The sequence below is a fragment of the Anopheles stephensi genome, chromosome 3 (assembly GCF_013141755.1).
Source record: "Anopheles stephensi strain Indian chromosome 3, UCI_ANSTEP_V1.0, whole genome shotgun sequence".
Lineage (NCBI taxonomy): Eukaryota > Metazoa > Arthropoda > Insecta > Diptera > Culicidae > Anopheles > Anopheles stephensi.
The window spans coordinates 80,756,667-80,781,695 of record NC_050203.1 but is presented as its reverse complement, the minus strand read 5'-3'; the positions used below and the strand labels follow the sequence as shown (position 1 = coordinate 80,781,695).

The window sequence follows — 25,029 nt, the reverse complement described above, 5'->3', positions numbered from 1 at the left end:
TATATTGGTTCTCGCTCGCACCGGACGAAAGAACAACTTCACCATACCAGCATTAATCCATTCATTTCGATTCTGTGCGGGTTTTCTGGAGTTGTTGCCCGGTTACTGCTTGCTGTGGAGACACCCGGTGGCAGTGGAAACTCTCCCTCCCATCTGTGTATCAATGGGAGGTCGTTTGCAGTTTATTCATTCGGTTTGTCACATTTGGTTCGGTATCGATTGCAAAGAATTGTAGTGAGCGCGATATTAAATTGTTCCCTGATTCTGGGACTGCCCGACAATTGGGCGGATATTGATGCTCCAAACAAACATCGGTACCTAGAAATGGGGGATAAAAATAAAGGAACGAGGACACAAACAATGCTGTCGGGATTTGGACTTCATGTCATGTTTGCAATCCGCTAGACAATGGAGCACATTGGTGGCCACAAGGCACGCGGGCCAAATATTTCGCTTTCGGCTGGAATCTTTCCCGGATATTGTAGCGAGTTTTATTGGTGAAAGTAATTAAAGTTGAGTTACACCCGGTGTAATTAATCCGTGGATGCAAACGAAACACATTTCTACGGAGAGTGTATTCTAATCCATGAGCTTTAATCGTACAAGGACTCTCGGTTAGAGGCATCGTTGGCGCTATAAAATCTAAATGTCCATGTCCGATCGAACAATAACGACACAGGCCACCTTGAATGGTGTGCAGTGCAGTGTAACATATCCGGACCCAGTGGCGGCAGCTCGCCCGTTTCGTTGTGATGTACCGTGAGTGTGTCCAAACCACAGAAAACGCCTACGGGGCGCCCGCTCACAGACATCCGAAGTAATCCAAGTACATTTATGTAGTGTTTTTGTGCCCCACTGTTGCTATACGTAACCCCCCAAAACGTAACAATATAATCCCTCGAAGCTATAAATAATCGCACAATGTGGCCCTCTATTCACACACACACACATACGCATCGCAACGAAACCGGACCGGTATCGTAGCATTATTGGGAGCCGATTGGGAGTCCGTCCGGATTACATCTTGCAACATGTTTTTGATAACTATCCGATAAACTCGAGACCTTCAGTGCGATGCCGGAAGCCATTTTTGCTGCCAGATGCCTGGCACCATGTTCACCAACAGCCTGGACTGGTGACCGTGTGTGTTGGTTTGAAGCTACCGCCAGGATCTCTCTAAGCTTGAACGTTCGGCCAGGTCTTGTTGTCGTCTTGTAGTGCAACGATTTAGAATGCAGTTAAGAAATAACTACTGGTTTTACACATTTGTCTGACAGCTACCGGCAACATCGGTGTGTAGACAACAAGCTCACGTTAGCGGTCGACGATGTCAGGCAGTTCTTGCTATTCACTCATTAGATTTATGCATATGAAATATCACTCCGGAGTGTGCCGGTTCCACGAGCAACAAGATGGAGAAAATTACACCCTACCCGGGGCAATGCAAATGGTAACTCGCTACCCTCCACCACACTCCTAGTTCTCCAATCGCCAGCAAGATCCTACCACATCGGTGTTAAGATTCCAACGTATCAACGTCATTTATTACTTAAGGATGACTGGCAGTCGGGACAGGCCGTCGTCTAATGCCGGTAGACATGCGAGAGTGGTCCTAGCGAGTACCAGTCACCTACGCCATCGGGACCCATCGGACTACGGGACCCGGCAGAATCGCCCATCGCCCTTTTGTTTGCCACGCTTTGTGCAGCAGCGTTGCGAGTAGGTGTGGGAGATTTATGATTTTTTTCTTCCGCTTTTTGCGACCGGAAATAGCCAAATGTCAGTGCAGCGTCCTGGTTGTATGCAATAATGGCGATGGTCTAGAGGACGGGAAATGCATTCATACAACAGTCTGTGTGTATGTGTGTGTGTGTGTGTGTTTCTGCAGCAAAATGGAAACGGGAAAACCCTGGGAAAAGGTAAAACTATTTTACATATTACTCCAAACCGCTAACCCGAAAAAGCTACCTACCGGAGGGTTTGCTATGATTGCTATTCCGTTCGCCCAAAGATCCCCTTTACCGGATGCCTCAGGAAGGCCGACTAGTAGCGAGATAGTGGAACACAGCGACAAAGCAACAGACACTCGGGGTTCTTAGTCTTTCCAAAATTTTGCTTTTGTATCAAACCTGGGGATTTCCTGCTGCATTCATTCCAAACGCCAACCACTCATTCATTCATTCATTCGTTCGTTCGTATTTCGGAAGTGCAATCTTTGGTTCCACATGCGGCATCGGCGTTTGTGTTCGGTGTTCGGTGTCAGATTACGAGCTTTGCCCATCATTCTTGCTTCCTGGCGCTGGTATCTTCCAGGTTCCATCGCCATATGAATAAATATTCGTAATGACTGAACGTATACATATGTGCATGTGTGTGAAATGTTCCTGCCACTACTACGGTTGTCCTCAAAAAAGCTCCGGTTCTTCCTGTACTCTGTTTTTGGGGCGTCAGATGAGCCGAAACTATCTGCCAGGGTGGGATAAAATCCAAATGTGTGTACCTCAAAATGTGCATTGCTGATGCGACTACAACTACAGCCAAAAATAAATCTCCCCCAATGGTTTTTGATGATTGGATCGGGTACGGAGGTTGGACGGGGGTGAGTTATCATTATGCATTTCTTGAATTGAATGGGGAAATTCTCTTTTGATAATCAGTTGACAGGTGGAGCGTAGGAACTCCCGGTGGTGGAGGATAAAGATGATGAATTAAAATTTTAATAAATGTCCCCATTCATTCCCAAACCTATATACACACACACACATCCGAAATAGTCCACCAGGGAGGGAAGATTGTATGCACTCCCATTGGGGCCTTTATCAAAACATCGGCGAAGGATAGGCACCAAACACAACAAAACCAAAATTTCATCTGACATTTGCGGTTCCTCGCACTGACAGTCAGTGAGGTGAGGTTCGCTTTCATTTGAAACATCTCCTGGGGATATCTGCCTACTGGGAGAAGGTTGGCGGGACTCTAATCCGTCATATGAGCGCTGTGAGGTGAGATGAGTGGCTGCTGAGTATTTCACATATTATAATTCTACAATCCATCCGTGGGCCTATCCCACCACCTTGTATGGGTTTTGCGAGCGTTGGCTCGCTTCAGGGACATATCCATTCTTCGGGAGGCGCATTCCAAAGATGACGGATCGAAGTTCATAAAAACGGCTTACGGGTTTATTTTGATAAGATATTACATTTCGATCTCGCAATCATAATCTTCCACTCCCTGTGTATTTCCGTCTGTGTCAGCCCGTAAGAGACTATCTGGGGTTCTGGGAGTTCTGGAGGAGGGCAAGAATCCTTGGGAAGGATCTTCTCTCTTTGCACCTGAAACAGACGCGACTCGTGTGTCGTGCTCGTCCATGTGCAGTCAGGCGGAGAACGCTAAATTTAGTCTCGAGTCTTGTGAGGACCTTCCTCCCTGTTCCCGGGTTTGTCCTGGTTACAAAACCACCAAGAGATGTCCTTTATCGGCGCCAGTTTTAGTCACCGTGTCGTAGCGAAGCCCAAAAAAGCAGCTGTAGCAAGATTCGCAGACTACAAACCCGGTAATTCCTTGTACAAACAGCATGGGCACGGTCGGGGTTCGTCGCGTCTGTGGTTGTGGTATGTGTACTGCCATCGATTAGCAGCAGTCGTTCCTTGTGGGCCATGTACTGTGGGACCGTTTCCCTGTCTCGGCTCAAGAGTTCAACCCTCGAGATACACACCAAGGTGGTGGAGCTAACGATCGACTAAAAAAACGGATATTGCAAATATCATCGCCATCGTATCGTAACCGAGCCGGAGTCATCGATAAGGACACGCTACATGGTGAGTTCTGAAGTTGGCGGATAGGCTGTGAAACTTCTCGGATATCCCTTTGCCAGGCACAGGATGAAGTTTCGCTACACAGTTCAGTTAATTTCTCCGTCACGGCGAACCGAACCTTCGGGTAACGGTAACGGTTCAGTGAAGCCATGGGAAATGGCGGCCTGGCAATTGAGGCTAGTCGGAAAAAAGAGGCCCACTCTCCCTCGAAACCTAGAGCAGTAGTAGCATTGATTTGAAGCGAACTAGTGCTGGCCTCAAGTGAGGATGAGCCGAGCATGCCGAGTAGCCAAGCGTGTGGAGGCACAAGAGAGAGAGAGAGAGAGAGAAAGAGAGAGAGGGAAAAAGAAGAAGATTATTAGGGATTGAACTTATCCGTTGTGTAAGGTCGGATTTTAGTGAGATGCTTCCAGTATTAATAAATTGATATGAAGCGTGAGGTTTTTGTGGAGTAACTTTTTTGCTCATCGATCCGTACCCTGGTGGCTTCCGATATTATGATGATGGCGGTGGTATCGTGTTGAGGAATAATTTTGTGGGAAAAGTTTTTGCTACCATGGTGCAGTTTTTGTGCAGTTTTGAAGTAGCAACCGAACGTGCTGGAATGGGAGCTTGTTTCGTACAGGTATAGGTGCACGTGCATGAGAACTTTTTCGCAACAAAATAATAAGAGCATGTAAGAGGAGAGCGTATAAATCTTGGAGAAGAAATAATGTTCATTTAGACATCTGGGTGTAACTAAAGTACTTTCCGTACTGTACAATTTTATTAACAAAAACTGGTAAAAGAGCACTCATTAGAAGTATTCTTGAGGATGATTCAGATAACTTGTATGAGGGGTTTATCAAAATTCTATGACTCCAGGAAGTTTAATATAATCCTCTTATCGTTTATCCTCGCCTCCAAGAAGACGTTGGTGGATCTTCCTTTTTTTCCCCCGAAACAGGAATGCCCCTAGAGACTGGAAGAATTCTTGGTACAGTTCGGCCGATTCAGCATTCCGCAATGTTATTAACTGCCTAATAACACCACAAAAGGCGTTACATTGCCATTAGTACACCCCCCGTCCCGATGGTTTCGGTAAACGCTCCACCCAAACGCATGGATACGGAAAATATGTCATTTCCACAAGGCGACCACATCATACGGGCGCTTCATCCAGGCTCATCATCCCACACCATACTTCTCACTGCGCTCCGTGTGTTTCGTCAGTTTTTGTTTATCTTCTTATTTGCTCTCCTTTCATCAGATGCCAGACCTGACACGGTCGATTGAAGGAAAGGCAACGGAAAAAAAAGACTTAACAAAAAAGCCGCCATTTAATGCGCCATCCAAATGAGCAACGATAAAGGGCGTCCAATAATATCCTGACGTGTGAGTGAGCTTGTGTCTGAGTCTGGAACAGAGAGACAAAAAAAAAACCCCGGGACAGTGAAACAAATAGGAGCTCACTTGAAAGTGTGTTTGGAGTACAAAGTGTGGGATAAAGGAGACCAGAGGTTTTTTTTTCGTTTTGCCTCTCATCCCTGGCCATAATAAACTTCCCCGTCGATCTCGTCCAGACAACGGCGTTTGGGACAGACGACGACGGTGGTCTCTTTAATGTGCTTTTGGGGGGGGGGGGAAAAACTCTACTTCCACCCATTATCACTGGCTCACGATAGGATACACTTTCGCCACCGTGTTTGCCTTCCGCTTCCGGGTGCGCCGTACTTGCTACGTATAGTAGTGCCATACAGACACAGCAGCACAATGTTTGTCAGTGCCACGCTGACACGCTGTCATTCTTTGTTGTCTGTAAATGATAAATTTTCGCCGAGACAGGGAGAGAGAGAGAGAGAAGCGTTCCCCGGCCTTATTTTTTGCTTTGCGTCTCCCACATGCTTCTTTCATCTCAGTTCCGCTCAGTTCAACTTTTTGGGAGGGTAAGTTTTGGAAGGGTGAGTGGAGTTCCGGGAGTGAAACATGGAACTTGCTGGAAAATTTTCGGGAAGAGTAAATGAAGTGGAAAGTAGATTTTTTTCGCTTGGCAACCCCTTTCTGTCCCTTGTGTAACAGATTATGCCGGTGGTTTGGTGATGATGGACCATCTTCGGCTTGTCGGGGACACGAATTTCCTGGAGGCACTTTCCTTGGGAAAGGTACCCACCGGGAATGAATGTCAATCAATCAAACCATTTTTAACGATGTTGCCGTTGTTTGCCATCGCTTAAATCCTAATTGAAACGGACGTCAAAATGTTCACTTCCCGATTCCTGGTTGAGTGCGTAAGCTTAAGTTTCGCTAATGGTGTCTGGAGCTTCAACGTTGTCTAAATATTATTTTTCTGAATCAGAAATTTCAGAAATAATTTGCAGACGACTGCTCCGAATATTCTCTTGGAGTGTGAAAGTAAATTGACTAGCTTCCAAAATGAAGATCCTGGCTGAGTGGCAGGCAAGCTGGAAAAGAATTAACTCATCGATATAATCTTTGCACTCGCTCTGGTCTGCCCTAGTCTGGCCTTATCTATCCGTGGTGGTGTAAAACTGTTCACCAGTAGATATCGGTTTACGGCTATTTTCGTTCCCGCCCGCTATAAAGCGCGTCGTGAGGGAAATGGTAATTCGAACGAACTGGAGCACAAACAACCGAGCTATCGACCCCATTTTCTACTTCCTTCCAATGCGTACGACTAGCTATGGCATCCTGCTGCGAGGCATGCGATGGACGCGTTCCGGGTGAAGTTCGTGCTGCTGCTGCTGCTGCTAGTGAAAGATTGGATATTCATTTTTCATGTGCCATTAAGCGCTAGGAATACACGCGATGATGGCATTCCACCATCCAAGAGGTACGCAGATTTGGATGGCAAAGTTTATCTTCTTGGGCGAGTGTGGCTCGGTTTTTTTTTGTGCCCCTAGCTGCTCTTTTTTTGGTTTGTTAAAAGCCTGTCTTCGTCTGATGATGCGTTTCCAATATCGCCGCCTTCTCTGGAGAGGCTTTGGTAGTTATACTTTACGTAAGGATATAGCCAATGTTGATGAAGAGGATGCTGATGACGATGATGATGATGTGGCACTGGTGGTTGTGGGCTATCAAATGACACCGGCTCGTTGTTGAGCTCGGTTTGTATGCCGTGCGTTTTGTGCCCGCCATAAACAGCTTCTGCATTATGGCACGCCGGAATGATGCTGGCATTGCAGTTGGAGATATAAGAGCGTAAGGATAACAGTGGCACACCGGCACTCGTAATTTCAGCTTATTTACGGTGGTAGAGAAACTTGTTGCTGGCAGCATTGGTTGGTGGTATGATAAACATGAAATTGGATGGATGCGTTCGGTGGTTGCTTTCGGTAGGATGAATTTCTCTGGGGACCTCGGTAAATGGGATGATTTTGAATAGACACGATAGAGTGCTTTAAGAAGCATTAAGAATTTATCAATTTGAATGGTGAATGATGATTGGAGGGTTTGAAAATGGCAAAAATATGCAGGCTTTTTACAGTTACTACAAGTGGACTAGATGATTTGTAATAGAAATCTATGAAAATACATTAACAATAAGCTATAATCGCAATCGCAAATTGAAAAACTTTGAAACATCTACACCATCTACACCACAGGCATAGCTTAATAATGAGCCCCATTTTTCAAGAAATTGCGTCTCCCAAGAGGCAACGTCCAAGTCCAAGATAAGTTTACAGTGACCTCGCAGCTTCATCTACTAAGAGATCTTGTAATCCAGGAGGCCTTCTTGTCCAAGCCTCGTCCACAAAAAGGCCTCGTAGTCAAAGATAATTTGTCGTCCGAGAGAATTCATCGTCTGATGGCTAGTGACGTCCGGGCCACAGCAGTCAACAGAAAATCTCGAAGACGAAGAATCTTTATAATCTAATAGATCCTAGCAACAGCAGCCTCAGACTCGAGTGAAAAGGGATGTCGTAGTCGAAGATGCTTCTTGGTCCAGAATGCTTCATTGTTCAAGAAAACTCTTCTTCCAAGATAACTCGTCGTTTGAAGGATTTCAGAGTCCAATTCTCATCCATCGAGGAACCTCATCTACCAAGAAGTCTTTTCATCCAAACCTCTACCAAAAAGCACCTTATTGTTTAGATGATCTTGCTAGGCACGGATCACATATTCTTCTGAGACATTCTCCAGGTCTTTCAACTACAGCTCTCCTCAAGTTTAGATCCGCAACTATTTAAAAAATCTAAGATAACTAACGCAATCCTGATGCTTCGGGCACTGCTACCTCCTACCTGATAAAAACAAATAAATACAATCTCACACATAAAATTAGAGCCAAACAAGATCCTCGTTCTTCTGCAGGCTTGTTTTCCATAACAGCAAAAAGGCATACAATTTGAAGCATCAACACACTGCGTACGCTAAGAGGAAATCAACATCTTCCGGGAAATAAAAACGTTCCCCATTGGGCCAACGAATGCGTTGAGTGTTTGGGATGATTTTCCAATGTTTGGTTTTCACCGGCTTCTTGACGTTTTGCGGTACCGCTGTAAATAATGGATCCCGGAATGGTGCGTGGACTCATCCTGCCTCCAGGCAGTGTTCGGTTTGACTTGCTTCCTACTTACGTTACAACGGCGGACGGTTGAGTGACGGGAGACCATTGACCGGAAAAACTGGAGCGAGTGAGCGTGTGTGCGATTTTGAGTTGAATGCTACCACGGCGTAGACTTTCCAGCTTTCTTTCGGCACAGAAGGAAGCAAGTCTTATCCCCGAAGAAAATGGTCTAAAGGGCTTTCTGCTTCTTTCGGGTTTCCGGATGTGAGAAAATCCGCACGCTTGCTTCCGAGTTTTGCCAAGTCATTCCCCATATTACACACGTACAAGAGCCCCGGGTATATGTGTGGCCCAACATCCAAGGCCATAATCTTAAGGACAAGGGTACCGCGTGGAATGGTAGCGCCACGTTGCGCAACGAAACGGTACGAACCTGGGATCTTGCTTAACGGAATTAAGTTTTCATGTTCGAGATAAATTGATACTGACAGCACTAATTGTTTCGTAAATATGTACGGCAGCGGGCGGATCATGCATTTCATCTGAAGCAAACGGGAAGCTGTGGATGGAGACAGCGTTGTAATGTGTGGCCCAGAGACGTTGACGAAGGCATCCGAAGCTGTCGTGCGCGCTGAAGAGGGTAATGCACGAGGTCGGCCTCTAGCTCGGGTTCTCTATGGAGGTTCAATTCCACTAATCTATGTGTTACGCGTTGCGCTTTCCCGTGGCAGCCTATTTACATTAGCGCTTTGACTGATGGTTTTCGTTTGACTTGCTGATGAAGGGAGCAAACGTTGGAGCGGTTCTGGGGCACGAGGCGTCCTTTTTCACGCCATGTGGAAATGGGAATAAATCATGAGCCCAGCGGTGCTGGGAATGGATTGCCCGGATCATCCCGGCTTGGTAGTAGTGTCAATGGCGAGAGCAGGCGAATTTTGCCCGTCATCTAAACCAACCCAACCGACCGGTTGTAATCTCGTGATGTGGATGATTCAATTGTCATGATTTCCTGTGCGCGCTCTCTCACAGCTTCGTGGTCCTCGGGTTGGTGATGTTAATTGTACGGAATCCCCTAGCGGTTTTATCCATTGACCGTTGGTTTTGTGATCCACTCACAGTGTCTCGGAGGGTCTCGGATGACATTTCTGGTGGACAAAGTTTTTGGTTGGAAGTGATTTAATTAATACCTAACCAAATTACTATTCCGAAATCTGCGTCGGTCATCCCAAAGAACTTGTTCGACTGCACGTCACATAGGGCTACAATGGCTGGCACTAGTGATATAGTGGGATAGGAAACACTCTTCTCACGTTTAGCACCCAATTAATTTACCTTTTTTTCAATACTCTTTGAGCTATCTTTCCCCAAATGAAATTGAAGTGATGATAATGTCTGGTTGGGACTTTACTGTTTTGATGTGATTTCTGCTGATCACTTGCTACATTAGTCGAGACTTTGTCTGGTGACTAAGCAAGTCGAGAGAAACTGTGGGCAATGCTTGTGCTCCACTCGGTACATGTAATGGAATATGCTTTCGGGGGGTGGAAACATAATAGGTTGAATGAGTATGAAGGTAAGCGCCCGTTCACCATCGGTTGTGGTTACTGGTGACAACAGGAAAAAGGTATAATGGACATCCTATCGGAGCAGATGTGATGTCTCCGAAGGCAATTGTGGTAATGAGTATGGGTCGTTTGATGAACAGCTCGTACATCTCGGTCCTGTCCATTGCATAATATGATATTGTGATACGAATTTATTGTGAGCAGATAGCACAAGAGATGCTTTCTTTCTCTTGTAGAATGAGGAATTCTTGTTATAAATATTCATGGCAACAGCTCTCTGGGAGAAGTTAAAACCAACTGTTAAATCAATAGAAGTATCCTTGAAGATATTCCAATATGCAGTTTTACCTTCAAGCAACTGTAAGAGTTATGATCATTAAACAGGAAATTTCTCCACATCCTTTGTTTTGACACATTCTTCAATTCATTGTGAAACTTTCTTGCATCAAATTTATGGCATCTTCTCGGTGGTCCTCCCATAGGGGCTACTATTCCTTACACCCAAAGGTGCGGACGTGATTCATGATAGAATTTTTGAACTTTCCATCATCAATTCCATGGCCCGAACCGGGGCGCCCGGTCCCATAGTTCACCATTGCAACACCAAGTACGTACCCCGTCTAACGATGAGTTGTTGAGTACGACTGCTGCTGCTGCTGCTTGACTGTGCGTAAAGAGATATTACTTTCCTGCGGTTAGTACCAACGTCGACGGCAGCTCAATGAACCTGAAACTAAAGGCTATGGTGCTCGAAGCACTCCAACATCAGCATTCGGGTCCGGTGTCCTCTATCCCACGGTACCGTCATCTCGGACTGAGGTCGGTGTGAGGACTAGTGAAGTCATAAATGGAAAAAGTTTCCCATGTCTACAACACTCCACACCCCGAGTGGCATGCCCGAGTGCATTCGGTGCAGCTTTTGAAGGAGTTGCCATCGATACAAGCACTGTGTGTGTGAGTGTATCCGAGGGGAAAATGTATCCCGGTGGCCAAGAAAGTCCAACATCGGTTGACCTCCGGGTTCTTGCCGAGGGTGTTCTTTCCAGTGAATTGCCATCACCGCGTAGGATGACGTTCTTCATCCAGACACGACGATAGGGGATGATGTAACGGAAATCAAGGAGAGAGAGAGAGAGAGAGAGAGAGAGAGAGAGAGGGACTAAGCACCAGACGAAGAAGCCATGGCTGGCAAGCAAATCGTAAATAATAATGCCCAGCAAGTGCGACCACTCAGCACCCGGTCAGCGTGGGGTAATGATTTTTAATATTTATACCACGATGCCACGTGTTGGCCCCGGGACCAGCAGAAAGAAAGCAAAAGTTCCTTAGACATCCTCAGTGCGAGAGAGAGCGAGAGGTACGTGAGGTGCGTTGCATAACTGCTTCAACTCTTCGCTCATTGCACTGTAACAGTGTGTAACGTGGGGCAATGATTTAAGATGAAAAGTTTGCGTCCTCGGGAAAGGGGTGGTTGAAGACTTATGTCTGCGATGGTACGAAGCCGTTCAGGTGAGCGCAGATGGAGGTCGCGCGTTGGCGCAAAAGTTATGCGTCCTGATGAGATATGGGCGGCTATTGCATCTTGTTGCAGCCGTAGCACCAACCTCCGAGTTGCTACGAACTGGAAGCGCCCGAAAACCTCCCGACGCGGAAGCCGGAAAGTTATCGGTTACCGGAAAAAGGGCGCAAAAGTTTTACCCGCCAGGATATTCTCAGGACGCAAGGGCATGGGGATGCGGTGAGGTCAGAGGTTTACGGTTAAGCCGATGTGGCAAATATTTGTGCACGCTTCACGAGAAACAAAAACTCCGCCCACTCCAAACTATGCTACCGGGTTGCAGTTTTGTGTCCAAGGCTTTATGATGGTTTATGATTTCTGGACGACAGTGAACTGCAGTGTTCCGGGAAGGCGAAACACGAAGAAAGTTGTTTGCAAAATGCTAAATATGTTCGCCTCATGCCTGGTAAACTTCCCAGATTACTTTCAGATCGTAACGATAATAATTACGGGGAAGATCATCATAACGACGATGATAACGAGCGGAGGATGATGATGATCTTGATGGGTTTTTGTGCGAGGATGCGCTAGCGGACACCAGTTTTGCTGTCGTTATGCTACCTTTGGAGGTGCTTACCGAATGCACTGACCGGAATTGGATGGATGTGATGAGCGGAAAGGTGGACGGAAATCTGGCTTTTATGACCCAAATTGATGCTTTCCAGTTAATGAAAACTCCAATATTGACTCTGGCGACAGCTTGCCGGTAGGATGCTTGCCAGCAAACCATGAGGACGTGATTAAGTGATGAGTAAACTCGAACCAGCAAAGGACACAATCGTCGGAAAACGAGGGAAAATAGTCAACACAGACCATCTGATGTACGAACACGGGAAGAAAAGCACAGGTAATGCTGCTGCGGTCCCCAACAACAACTCATCGCACACTTATGCAAAATTCGGGAAGAGGAGAGTTGAAAAAAACTGCGATTTAATAAATGCACTATATCAACCTGAAATTGGAAAATGTAATACAAGAAAAACAAGGCCTCGGTACATTGTACGGACCCGCGAAACCCAGCTCTCTAAAATGTCCACTCATCGTTAACAGCGGCTTCAAGCTCGAAATCCTGCCCCTGTTGAATTATTAATACATCCACCACAGTGCATTGTGTTCTAGGAAAACAGAGTTTAATTAAGCCGCGGGCCGCCTCACTCGCTGTCGCACATCGATTACGCGGTGATGGAATTGTTTCGCAGCTTAAATGGTACGGCCAGTAAATGATGCATTTGCATTGTTTGCTCAGCAAGGCAGATCCAGGCGTATCCCCGCCGGATGCAAATGGGGCGCAAAACTGAATGATTAAAGGCGAACAGGGAAGCCATAGGTTGGAGGAGTGTGTGTACCGCACCGAATAGTGTGTTGGTACAGGAGTGCGATAAAGAGACCCGTTTATTTTGTAATAAATGCGAGGAGACCCCTATGAAGTTGGGCGGGTTGAAGATGAAAGCAAAAATAATATCCTCGTTATGCATAAAACAAAACGAAAAAAAGGCAACAAGATTTATGAAGGGCTTGGATTGTTTTGCGAAACGAGCTTGCGAGAGAGAGAGAGAGAGAGAGAGAGAGAGAGAGAGAGAGAGAGAGAGAGAGAGCGATGAATTTGGTGGAAATCGGGAAAATGGGTTTAATGAAAATGAATAACATTTTAATGGGAACAACATCAACTTGAAGTTTGATGGGTATTAAATTTTGTTCTATTAGTACAATGTATTAGTAGCCGTTACTATTGCCACCCGATACAATGTGCGGGTTTTTTTTCTATTGAAATCAATAGACAACACCTTCATGGATGGAATTTTGGTTAAATATAAGAGTTTTAAAGCACATCGGAAATTGCAAGAGTTTCCTATAACAAATGTCAAACTTATAAGTATCCTGTACAGCGCCATCTGAGAGAAATATAGAAAAATGGTCGTGCTATTTTTAAAAAGAATTGTTTAAACTTTTGTTGATCTTCATGAAAAGCAAATTTGAAATGGAATAGTTGAAAATTAGAAATTAGAATACAGTAAACAAATCAGAATATTTTGGAACATTTTAAATTGCTGAGTTCTATGATGAACTAAGCCATTTTTGCGTATGTGTTTTGACATTTTGCGGCCAGCCGAAAATCTTTGGCATGGTCAGCTTATGTCATCGATGCCATAAAAATGTATAGTTCTTCTTCTTCTTCTCCTTTATTGGCCTAATGACCTCTTAGGTCATGCCTGCCATTTCTGGCTTACTAGGATGAAAGATACCACGTAGTTGGATAGTCAGTCCTCACTACGGGGGAACGGTCCGGATGGGGCAGAACCCCGGTCCTGCCGTGTGAAGATTAGCGTCGTTGTCGTCTCCACCTCCGAGCCACTCCTGTGGTATAAATGTATACAAAAGATTCTTATTAAATAATTACATAAAATAGTTTATATGGCCGCATTGTGGGTGTCGCACTGTTATGCAGAGCCTTATGACATGAAAAGTGATACGAGCAGTGCCATCTGTGATGAATATTAAGAACTATTTTTTAAATCTCCAATAATCTTTCCCATATTTTGTGTTGTATTTGCATCGTCACATCTAAAAATGCTATTAAGGATTGAAGTGACGAACAAAAAATCCAAAGAACTATCCATCTGGCTAAAACATGTAGTTCTCCGAGGAATTGCCGTCCTAGAGAAGGTGTTAGTCCATTTAGAACATACAAATCAGCAGCAAAAGCTTTCAAAACAAAGCCTCTATGGCTATTAAATTTTAAGTCGCTCGTTTCTTGGGTGATTGGGCACCAAAACTTGAAACCCGCGCTCAAAAGCCCCGCCACGAAAAGTCACTTTACGGACTTTACGGAAACGGGAACCCCGCGATCATAATCTTTAATCCATTAGCTTTCATGTTCCATGGGCAGGTTTCTTGTTTGTGGCCGCTTGCTACTTCACGCTCTACAACATCAAATGTCGCACGCGTGAAACGACACCGAGGCTGCCTGTTCGGACAGTTCCGGGTTTATTTCTGAAATGACATCATAAAAAAGTCACAACCAATCCACTTTCTCCGGGCTTGCTAGTGAAGTGTGAAAGGTAACACACCGATGGCCAGAAGACAGAAGCCGACGGTGTGTACGGACGACGGAAAATGTGTGTGCCAGCTTCCGGATGGAATTTTCACACAAGCAAAGTACATGGTGCGCTGATTTTTTTTCTCTGCTCCTTCTTCATTGCTTGAGGTGTTTGGGACACATATGAGAAAAAAAACGAAGGGTCGGTAGTTTCTAGGAAGTCCAGGAATAGACGACGGATTTTTTTTTTCGAGCTGGAAAAAAAACGACTACGGAAGCGTCTGGATGCTGTGGATATCCTCTTGAACGATCAGATTTAGTAACATTTCTGGCTGCCAGCCACTACGGCGTGGCCGTAGCCGTGAAGAAGTGGCAAACACTCGCACCACACACGCTAGTGGATGCAACAGCGCAAAAGCGCCGAAGATAAAATCGCGTGGAAAATAAACTTTGACTTATGAGTTTCATGTTCATCCCATTTTACAGCGTTCCGGTGCTCGTGTAGCCTAGCTAGGAGACCCACCATTGGAAGGAGATCGCTGCCGGCTTGTGGTTAGTGGAAGAACGAGGAACAGCAAAAAAAAAAAACACTGCCCAAAAAGTGTGGAGTGCTCCAAAATCAGGCAACGAAGCCCACTGATGCAGAAGGTAAGACAGTTTAGTGAATAATGCCGGCAAACCGGTTAGCGAGATGAGGCACGCAAAAACTTTTACAACCACACTGATTACACAGTATCCTTTCCCCGTCGGGTTGGGTTGTTCCATTTTAAATACCCAGCCCGAGTGCTGGGTACGCGAAGAAACAGACACTAAGGCACTGCCGCTTATACCGGTCGTTGCTTTTTCCACCACAAGCTAGAGATGCTTCGGATGGTCCACACGAGCGGCGGACCGGCGATAGCTAAAAACTTTGCTGCGTTACTTACCCGTCACACAGCTTTCCATCGGGGGGCACGGTGGTTTGTAGGGTCCTTAATCTCTGCGAAGAGCGGGGTAGAGTATGCAAATAAATTAATTAATTTGTGTACGCTAACATGGTAGCTAATTTTTCGCAGACGCGTGCATTTACGTCGTGTGGAGGGATTAAGTTCGGCTGTGAATTGGGCTATCTGTTGCAGTTTTAGTGATACAGTGTGCTCTACAGTGGTTGGCGTAAGCGGTAAAAATATATATTTTGTTACGATTTTTGGGAAATTATATCAAATGAGCTTTAGAAAAGTTATTTAAAAATAGTTCTAAGTAAAGCTTAGTAACATAGCCTTTTTCAATATTTTATTGCTGGTACTAAAAAAAATGACAGCAATAAGAGCATGTTTTCAAATATGTTATAAGGTCTATAGTGTCAGATTGAATTCTGGGATAACTCGCAAACATGAAACGTGCCCATAGCTGATAAGATTTACAGTGGTATATTGAATTCTCATCAGCCTAAAATTGTGGAAGGCTCAACATTTAAGTATATGTAATTATTATTAATCGGGGCGGTGGCCGAGGCGACAGCGGTGCCGGTCTTCACACGGCAGGGCCGGGGTTCAAATCCCATCCAGACCGCCTCCCCGTACGTAAGGCTGACTACTTTTCTACGGGTAAAATTAAGTCACATAAAGCCAGGATGGCAGGCCGAGACCTCTCGAGGTTGTAGTGTCAAGGAAGAAGAAGAAGAATTATTATTAATTAACGCTTGAAGCTTAAATAACAATGTGTTATATATATTTATATTAATTTACATTTTAATAAGTAACGCTTCGTAACGCTTCATGTTTAAGTATTTCAGCACAAGTACTAAGATCTATTTGGAAATCATTTATGACAGCTGCCATCGTGTGAATGAAGTGAATTTAAAATTACTGTAATGACAAGCAACACGTCGCTACATATTGCTTTGCAGCACACTGTAAACCGCGTGTGCAAACGAAACGACTACCCGACTACCAGCTGCTAAAAGCCGATTATTCATCGTTCGTACAATATTTGTAATAAATTTTTCCCCGCTTTGGCTGGCGGAAAAGACCGGCAAGTGAAGTTTGAGCTCGTAATCACTTGCCAAAAAAGTAGATAAGTAAGTGGATTGGGTTTAAAAATTCAATTACGCCACGACGTAGATGGGGTGTGAGCAGGAGCCAAGAGGCAGAGATCACAGCTAGATGGGTGCGAAATGCTCGCCGGATGAAACCTATTTGGATAAAAGGGTCATACGAGAAAGAGAAAAGGCAGAAAGAATAATAGAAAGGAGATATCATGTGTCCCCTGCTGTTGTTGTTTTCAGCCCGTTATCATCCCAAAACGGAGCCCAAGGCCGCGATGACACTTGACACGTGTGGTTGTGAATTAAAAACAAATTTGCAGCTCCCATAGGGAAGAGCGTCCTTAAAAGGCACACGTACGCGCGACCCATTCCCAGAACCGTGACACCATAAATTATCGATGCAAACAAAGTTTCAAATAGATTCGTTCGGTTTTCGTTGCTTAGGGAGCGGTGAGATGAAGACGGGCTAGAATTTGCTTCTAACCTTTGTCTCTTTCTCCGTCGCGCTGTTCTATGCCGCTTCAGAGGCTGTTCGAGGGATGAGGGTGAAAAATTCACCCCACTTTCAATCGTCTTCGAGTTCGCTTTGGTCGGCAAAATTTTCCCGCTGCCAATCTTTATCAAATTATCTGCGCCAATAAAAAAACGAGACCGTAGAAAGCAAAACGAAACACAGATAAAGATACACAGCGCGTAGAAAATAAATCTGCCGAGGCGTGCGTACGTACAGGGGCCCACCATCATGGGTATTGGTGGGATTTGTTAAGGTTTTATTTCGATCTGGCTGCTATTCGTTACGACGGTAGCTAGGCGCGATTAGGAATGAATCAACAACCGAAGGCAAAGAGCACACACACACACACACACACCCACTTTGGGCGCAATGTGACGTGACGTACTTGAATCTCGTTCCGTTATTGCACCCCACCATGGAAATAAGCTCGGTTTCGCGATTTTTGCTTCGGGCGAAAGTGAAATAAAAATGGAAAATCTTTTTTTTCCCTTGTTTTCGCTAAACTTTCCACGCGGCTTGGATTCGTGATGCGATGTAATGGTATCGTGCCAGTGCAATCAATAGCTGTTTATAACTTTCATACTTTCACCCGGAGAGCATGGCACAACTGGAAGAAGGACACGTTCTGGCGCGTCGCAAAATTGTCAACGCATAGCTATTCGTTGTACATTTGATTTAATGGACAAAGGCATGGGGTGGAAAAAAATAAAATCGCGCTGTCGAAGAGGAGAGATAAAGAGAGAGCAGGGAAAACTTGGGGCAAGAAGCTCAATATTTGAAGTGTTTTATGGCGATATGGATATGAAGGCAGGTTTTATAGGAGTTTTCCGATGCTTGAACGATTTGGCCCTCAATATCGTGCTTGGAATTCATGAAAATTTAAAAATAGTCATAAGCATGGATTTTTATTATGATTATTTTTTTTATTTAAATACACTTTCTTGCAGGATAAGGTTCCATACAGCTGTTTAAAATAAAATGTAAAAAGCATTATATGGTCCTCCATTTGCTATTATTTTAACGCAAAAAAAACAACTCAGAATAGATTGATTGCTTACCAAACACTTGACGCTATTTGCTGCTTTCGTCCTGCATAATTTCACCAACGAAAAGCGGAATTAAAACAATGAAAATTCTTTATGAATATCATTTTGCATCACCACCACCACCAACCGTGAATCATTTTGACGCTCTGCTTTGTGTGAGGTTTTGATGAGAGGAAGTACCGATGGAGGGAAAAATAACTAAAGCAATAGTGAAAGGCAAAATGACGTTCTTTGTCTTGACGTCGGTCCGCAGCGCACCATCCGCGGGTGGTTCCCTGCTCGTGCCGAAACGGTCGTGCCACCATGTATTTGGAATTTCTTGCCAGTGTAATAAAAATAAATCGTCACAAACCACCACCGAGCGTGGTGTTGTACCAAGAGGAATGGAGGCGAGCGGATGGAGTGGTGTACAACTTTTCCGATAAATCGCTTTCCCGCTTTTCATCAATACACATTTCTTGCGCTTGAACGCGCCCACCAATCCAATGGCAAGATCTCCCCCGATCCATAGCGAGAACGCCAGCAAGCAACCGTCGTGAAACAAAAAGTCATGCTGGATTCGATGGGATGCGCGATGGGTGTGTAGATTGGTGACGATGGAGACGATTGTTTTTTTTTCCCTTACTATCCCTATTTCGTTGTTGCTTTCTTGTTAGGAATTCCTTCCTCGCTACAGGAAGGAACCGTTTTCGATGGAGAATACGCAGCAGAAAGGTAATAGATTATGCACAATTCTGCCCTTGTCCTTGTCAGCTTGCTTTATGCGGCGCTTGTGTCGCGCAGGAAAGGGGGTCGCTAGGAATGAATAATTCTGGAATGAAAATGCCCGGCAAAAAAGCAAAACTGGTGGTGGAAATACAAATCGCATACTTTCGTCAATGGTAGAACATTTGTTACGACGGGAACGGCGAGTTCAACACTGTGTTGAGGCTTGGAACGAACGGATATTCAGGACCGGTTCGCGTGGTTGCGGGTTCGGAGAGGCGAAATCATATTTTGTTTCCTTTCCGGTGCGTATCACATCGATCGATGATTTATTTGCGTTTTATAGGCCTTTTTTTGGGGGGGCAGAATGGTTGGTGCGGTACGGCACTTGGGTGAAGAACAAAATATTTTAATTGGCATGCTTGCAAATCTTTCTGGAATCTACCCAAAACATGTTCATTCATCTTGTTCTTGTTTTACATTGTTAACATTGCATGGTTGCTTGAGGATAAAAATTAGCATAAGGTGATGATTGTTTTGAAGTACATTTAAAATTATGTTACTGATTTGTTAGGCGATGATGGAGACGCCTTGTCGTTCATGATCAAAATTCGATTTTACAACCTTCATGATGTACAAGTCAAGTTTCAATTTAGTCTAATGAATGGGTTTTTATAGATCAACTTTCTTGTAATATTGCTTGAAAACAGCTCTATTTGATTATAGCTGCTAAATTTTTAATGATCTCTAATGTTTGTCAATGATCGATGGAGACGCCTAGTTGTTTATGGTATACGAAACAATTTATTGCAATAACGACATTTGCAGACGAATCATGAACTGGTTATAATTGAGTGCATTTCATAACATGTGATTTTATTTTAACCTTAAATTTTGCAGCTATTTTTAAACTACACTTTAGTTATTAATTTATTTATTTACTTACATTTTTAGTATGACGTCTTAACGCCGTATAGTCAACACCGCATGTGTTGACGATTACAAGTTCACAAACATTAACCAGGCATATCTTCCCTGTTATTTTGCCTTATCCCGGGCATGCTCGCATACACGATATTTAATTGTCATTGCTTAGTTTTGAGCGTTTAAATTGCTGTCATTTTCGAATGAATGTTTATTTGCGTTGAACTGATTGTTTATAAATAAAGAGAAAGGAAATCGATTCTACAAAAATATAGATGCTTGATAAATGCGATAACATTTACTATGATCGCACAATTTACGAACATACGATGGAGGCGCCTTGCCGTTCACAACGTGTGGTTCAAATATATTGCAATTGAGATGTTGATTGGAATAGTTCAAAAATCAAATCTTTGGTATATTGCTTTAAAATGATTTTTCAAAAGTTCGTTTGATTCAACCGTCTTTTTCTATACCAATTTTAAGCCACAATGATCGTCTTCTCAAGCTGAAACGACGCACTCACGCTGCCTACTTTTAGGCGTTTGATTTTCTCACATTGCAAGCAAACGTGAAATTGTCTTGATTCCAAATTTGCTTCAAAGAAAAAGGCAAGCCAAACCAAAACTCTACCTACAATTCTATCACGCAAAGGGGAAAGTTAAATTTGCGCATCAAGAAACAGCATAACGAGAACGGCACAGTTGCTTGAGCTTCGCAGCTGAACTTTGCACGACTGTTGTTGAGCTGTTTTCCCCCGGCCGAAGCTTGGATTGCACTTTTAGGCAATTTTTCTAAGCCAAAGCTACAAGCCGGTGTGTGCCATTTTCAACTTTTCCACTCAGAAACGCATCCCTATGCGAACGGTTACCGTGCGGCATATTTGGGTGACTTTGATGGTGGCTCGGTTTAAAAACAGCGAGAAGATCAAAGTAGGAGAAAGCGTAGAGGAAGGGGGGGGGGGGGGACATTTGAAGTTCCTTAAGAAAAAAAAAGAAAACGAAATTCGTAAAGTTGCTCTTTAGCTGAAATGTTACAAAATTGTCGACTCCTGAATGTAGGCTTTACCGTGAGCGAAGTTTATCAACGCTCGATCCGAATGAGTACACACACGTGTGTCAAACGGGATAAAGCTTTCGGTCGCCGGTTTTTTTTTGTTGATACCCTATTACATAAAACGAGTTTGACAGTGATGAATAGGTACTGAACGCTAAATATGAACTTGAAACCGGTTAGAGGGATGCTATTAGACTACTCACGGTTCCCGGGAGAACCTTGATGTGAAGTTGCCATCAAAAGCGGTTAAAGATAAGTTCGGCAAACATCTCGACAATGGTGGTCTTTTGTTTACGATAAACAATACGCTCCCACCTTAGCTCTCCCCGCTAACGCCACCATTTTACGATAGGCCATGTGAACGGGTTCGTTTATCCCTTTTGTGGTCGTTATTAACGGCTGAAGCTGCTGACAAACATAGGTGATAAGCGCCTGCATGACGGCAACGGATCGGCACGATGAAAGCCAAATAAGCACTTGATCCTCTCGGTTGCACATGATGCACATTCTGCCGTGCCTGTAGTTGATTACGAGGCGCATCCTCATCATCATCATCATCATCGTCATCCTCGTGTGTGGTGGAACGATCTAACGACGCAATCACAGCCCGGTGAGACGGCTTTGTGAGCGTGCGTGTGTGTGTTTGTGCGGCTCTTGCAGAAGTGTGCAAAACGTTTACCTCTTTTAATCCACTTACCGGCAAGTAAGCGTAGATAATTATAATTATCATCCCGCTTTATTTACATTCTACTCATTGACACACATTATCTGCACACGGATCCATGCGGCTCTGTGCGTCTGTGTGTGTTGAGAAGCAGGTTGTGCACCAGCCCCTGATAGAGCTGGGATTCTCCCTGTAAATCCCGTCTACCACACTGCACAGGCTTTTGATTCAATTAGAATTGCAAGGAAATGGGAATTAAACTTTCGGTCCCCTCCATTTGTTCTTTAATCAGGACCGAACGATGCTGGCTGGCTGCCCGATGACAATGGGAAGGACATGCAATTTGCCAACTCCGAGGGACTCCAAAAGGGACTCAAAATGAAGAGCCAACCGAGATGTGGGAAGTCATTGTGAAGTCGGTAAGTGTGTGTACGCAGTGGGATCGTTTATCGAGGCTGAAGAGTGAGAGAACAAAGGCGTCCAAGAAATTGCCTTCATCACGTATGAGATTTAATTGAGATGTATTGAAGGACGACTCCCTCATGCACTTGTGGAAGATCGTTGCAATTCTTGCTCGGCTTGGGCTACCATTTAATCCTTTTCGGTAAAACGGAGGAGCAGCAGAAGGCAGTATTCACTTTTTGTAATCCAAGATGTCTTTCTGGGCAGTAACTACCCCTTAAGGCAGAAGTGTCCGGCCGTGAAACAAGGATCCAGAGAGCTCTTAACTTTCGATCAACGACTAACGAGTTGCGTCGCCTTTTCACCGAGCTGGAAGTTTGGGAGGGAAGAGAGGGTGTTGTTCCCTGGGTCCGCCAGTCCTCCTCCACCCATGTTGTGGTTCGTAAAGTCCTTACCGGTACTGACTGGCAGCTCATTTATTATCGACGCACACACAATGAGTTTTCTTCGCCCAGGCTTCGTACTCGGTCCCGGCTACAGCACACTTTACTGTGCAGGAGACTGTAATTAATAATTGCTTCACACAAAAGTTTCTTAGCCGTGTTTTGGTGCGGACGAGGTTCAAATCGCGCAAGAAGTTGGTGGAGTTGGTGTGTGGGAAGGATTGTTTGAGAAATGGTTTAAGTACCATTTGAAGTTGGGCGTTGGGGCAGGCAGACAACACGTGCAGTGGATGAATGTTTGATGTGAGCAGTGAGGGACATATTGATTCTGGAACCGGCGCCCGTAGTTCCGAGAAATCTGTCAGGTGTGGACATCGAGCGATTTAATTGACTGTGCCTGTGTGGGTAGTTTGTAGCGGTGATCCTTTAGTTACATTGATTCACCTCATTGAGTTGGTTGATAGTTTTGAAGGACTTTCGTAGAATATGACAGAACGTTACACTTAAGTACACTCCACTAAACACATTCGATGACACATTGTGCTGCGGTGGGGACGTATGTTTCATACTAAAGGACAGATGATAGAGCTTTTTTTTTTAAATAGAACAGCGAACCGAACCAATGATGAGTGTGTGTTAGAATGAGGCGATAATTAATGAACGACTTAAACAGGACAACCACCACCATCCAATAGATGGGTTTGCAATTATGGTCCTTTTAATGTCCCGCAGCTGACACTGGTGCGTTGTCGGGTGCTCGTTATTTATTTTACTTTAAAGTGCAGACAAGTAGAGCTAAAAAAAGAGAGAAACACACACACACACAGCAAAGCTCACAAACCAAGGGGTAGAAAATTGAAAGGCTATTATTTATGATGCTTTTGTTGGGTGCTGCTTGCCTGCGTAAGGACCTAGGACACTGGTCCTTCGGCCAAGGACCACTCGACTCTAGAGTGGCTCGGCAAACGTCCGCGCAAACGTCGCGTGTCCTAACCGATATTATTTACTATCGGGAACTGGTGTTCTGTCTCATCTTTCACCAGTTTCGCATACAATTACCGAGACCATCCATGCCCATTAATTCATCATAATTGCTCCCCATGAAAACCTGAGGATGCATCTAATTACACCGAAGCCCTTTCGGGTCGTGGCACCAGCACCAGTAGAAACCAGGGGCGGGGGATCTGGGTTTTTACATGCTGCTGAGCTTGAAACATGACTACCCATAAAATCACGTCCGAACGATAAATATCGTCGCTTAATTTTGTCCTGGCCGTGGCGTTGGTCGGCAGTCTTTACTCCGATTCATTTGTTCCATCGTTAAGATAGTGGTTCGGGTGGCGAGCCTGGTCCAGATCGCACGCTAATGGTACGCGATGAATAATTCCTCTAGCTTACATTGTGTATGGGCTGGAAAGCTTATCAAACGAGACTCAAAAGCTGTGCCTGTGTGACAAAGGGTAAAGGGGAGTTTAAATGCACATCTCGAAATCTTTTCTCCGCATTTTTTTTGTTTTCCCCTTTTTTTTCGGGCGTGCATGAAAAATGGTGAATGGAATTTTCATAAATATTTCAATGACACAAAGAGAGACGGGTAAAAAAAAAAACAGAAGGAGCGCTCACTCGAGCGCTAGTCCTTCGGTTTGTGCGTGCTCGACGAGGAAGCTGCAGCCGGAACGGTGGCAATTAATTACATCGCATGAATGTAATCTGCTACGCTTCTTTGCTTGGTCGCACGAAACCCAAACTAAAAAAAGAGAGAAAATCGGATGTCCATTGTTGCATGGAGCGATAATACGTTTCAGCGAACTGAGCATGGTTGCCACTGGCTGATGATGCGATTTGAAGCCTTTTATTTCGGATGTCGGATTTTCTTTGCGGACGAGCCATTTTTCCGCCACCAGGCGTTTTTGATTTTATTACCGTAACTTTAAACGCGTCCGATGATACCGTCCGCCGGTCGGGGGGGAAAACTCAAGCAAGTGGAACTGTTTAACGGGTGGGTTGAGTTTTCCTAAAGGTTCAACAAATTTAATTGTGCCAAACCGGCAATTATCATTAGCCGAATGAGACCGCACATTACACGGCGGGCGTTGTAATGATACTAGTGAGCGATAATTTTTTCGATGATATTTCAAAGCCGGACAGAGCCATTTTTCTGCCACATCACTCCGGAACCGGTAACCACGGGTTCACGGTTGGCGCCTGAAGGTATGCAAAACCCGGGGAAGGCATACAACTGGATGGAAAATTTATTTTATGCATAATCATAATTCATTTTGCACGCGCACACCGATCCACGCCTTTTTCTTTGCCGTTCGGGACGGGTGGAAAAATCGACCGTAATCAGTTCCCAGCGAGAGTTTGGGGTGGACGAATAGGAAAAAAAAGCAAGACTCGCGCCCGATGTTAGACTGAAAGAAGGAGGGAGAGAGAGAGAGAGAGTGAGAGTAATGGTGCTGATTGTTATTATGATGATGATGAACGTTAATAACATTCGCGACCGATGGCGGCTCGATGATGAGGATGCTCTTTCTGTTGTAGGGGGTTTTCCACCCAATTCTTTCAGCTCCTTCCTTCGTCTGTATGAAATTCGTTCAACCGCAACCTAAGAGGATTTGCCCCGAAAATAGAGCAGCAACAACAAAAAAAACCCTCAAACACATTATGCAAGGAATTAGCAGCAGCGAGAGGCTTCCCATTTGTTGATTCCGGGTTCCGAAAGAAGAAAAAAAAATTACGGACATTAACCCGAAAGGCGCGTTTC

At 44.6% G+C, this 25,029-nt stretch overlaps 1 protein-coding gene across 2 annotated transcripts in view; it reads left to right on the top strand.

Annotated features, from left to right (window-relative positions):
• LOC118514612 overlaps positions 1 to 25,029 on the top strand; it is a 52,147-nt gene that overhangs the window by 2,471 nt on the left and 24,647 nt on the right. The window contains exons 2-3 of one of the 2 annotated variants that reach the window (XM_036061609.1): positions 14,969 to 15,130; positions 21,710 to 21,836. The gene's annotated coding sequence lies outside the window, so the exon portion shown is untranslated. The remainder of the gene's footprint in view (positions 1 to 14,968; positions 15,131 to 21,709; positions 21,837 to 25,029) is intronic. The other variant, XM_036061608.1, reaches the window with a different exon arrangement.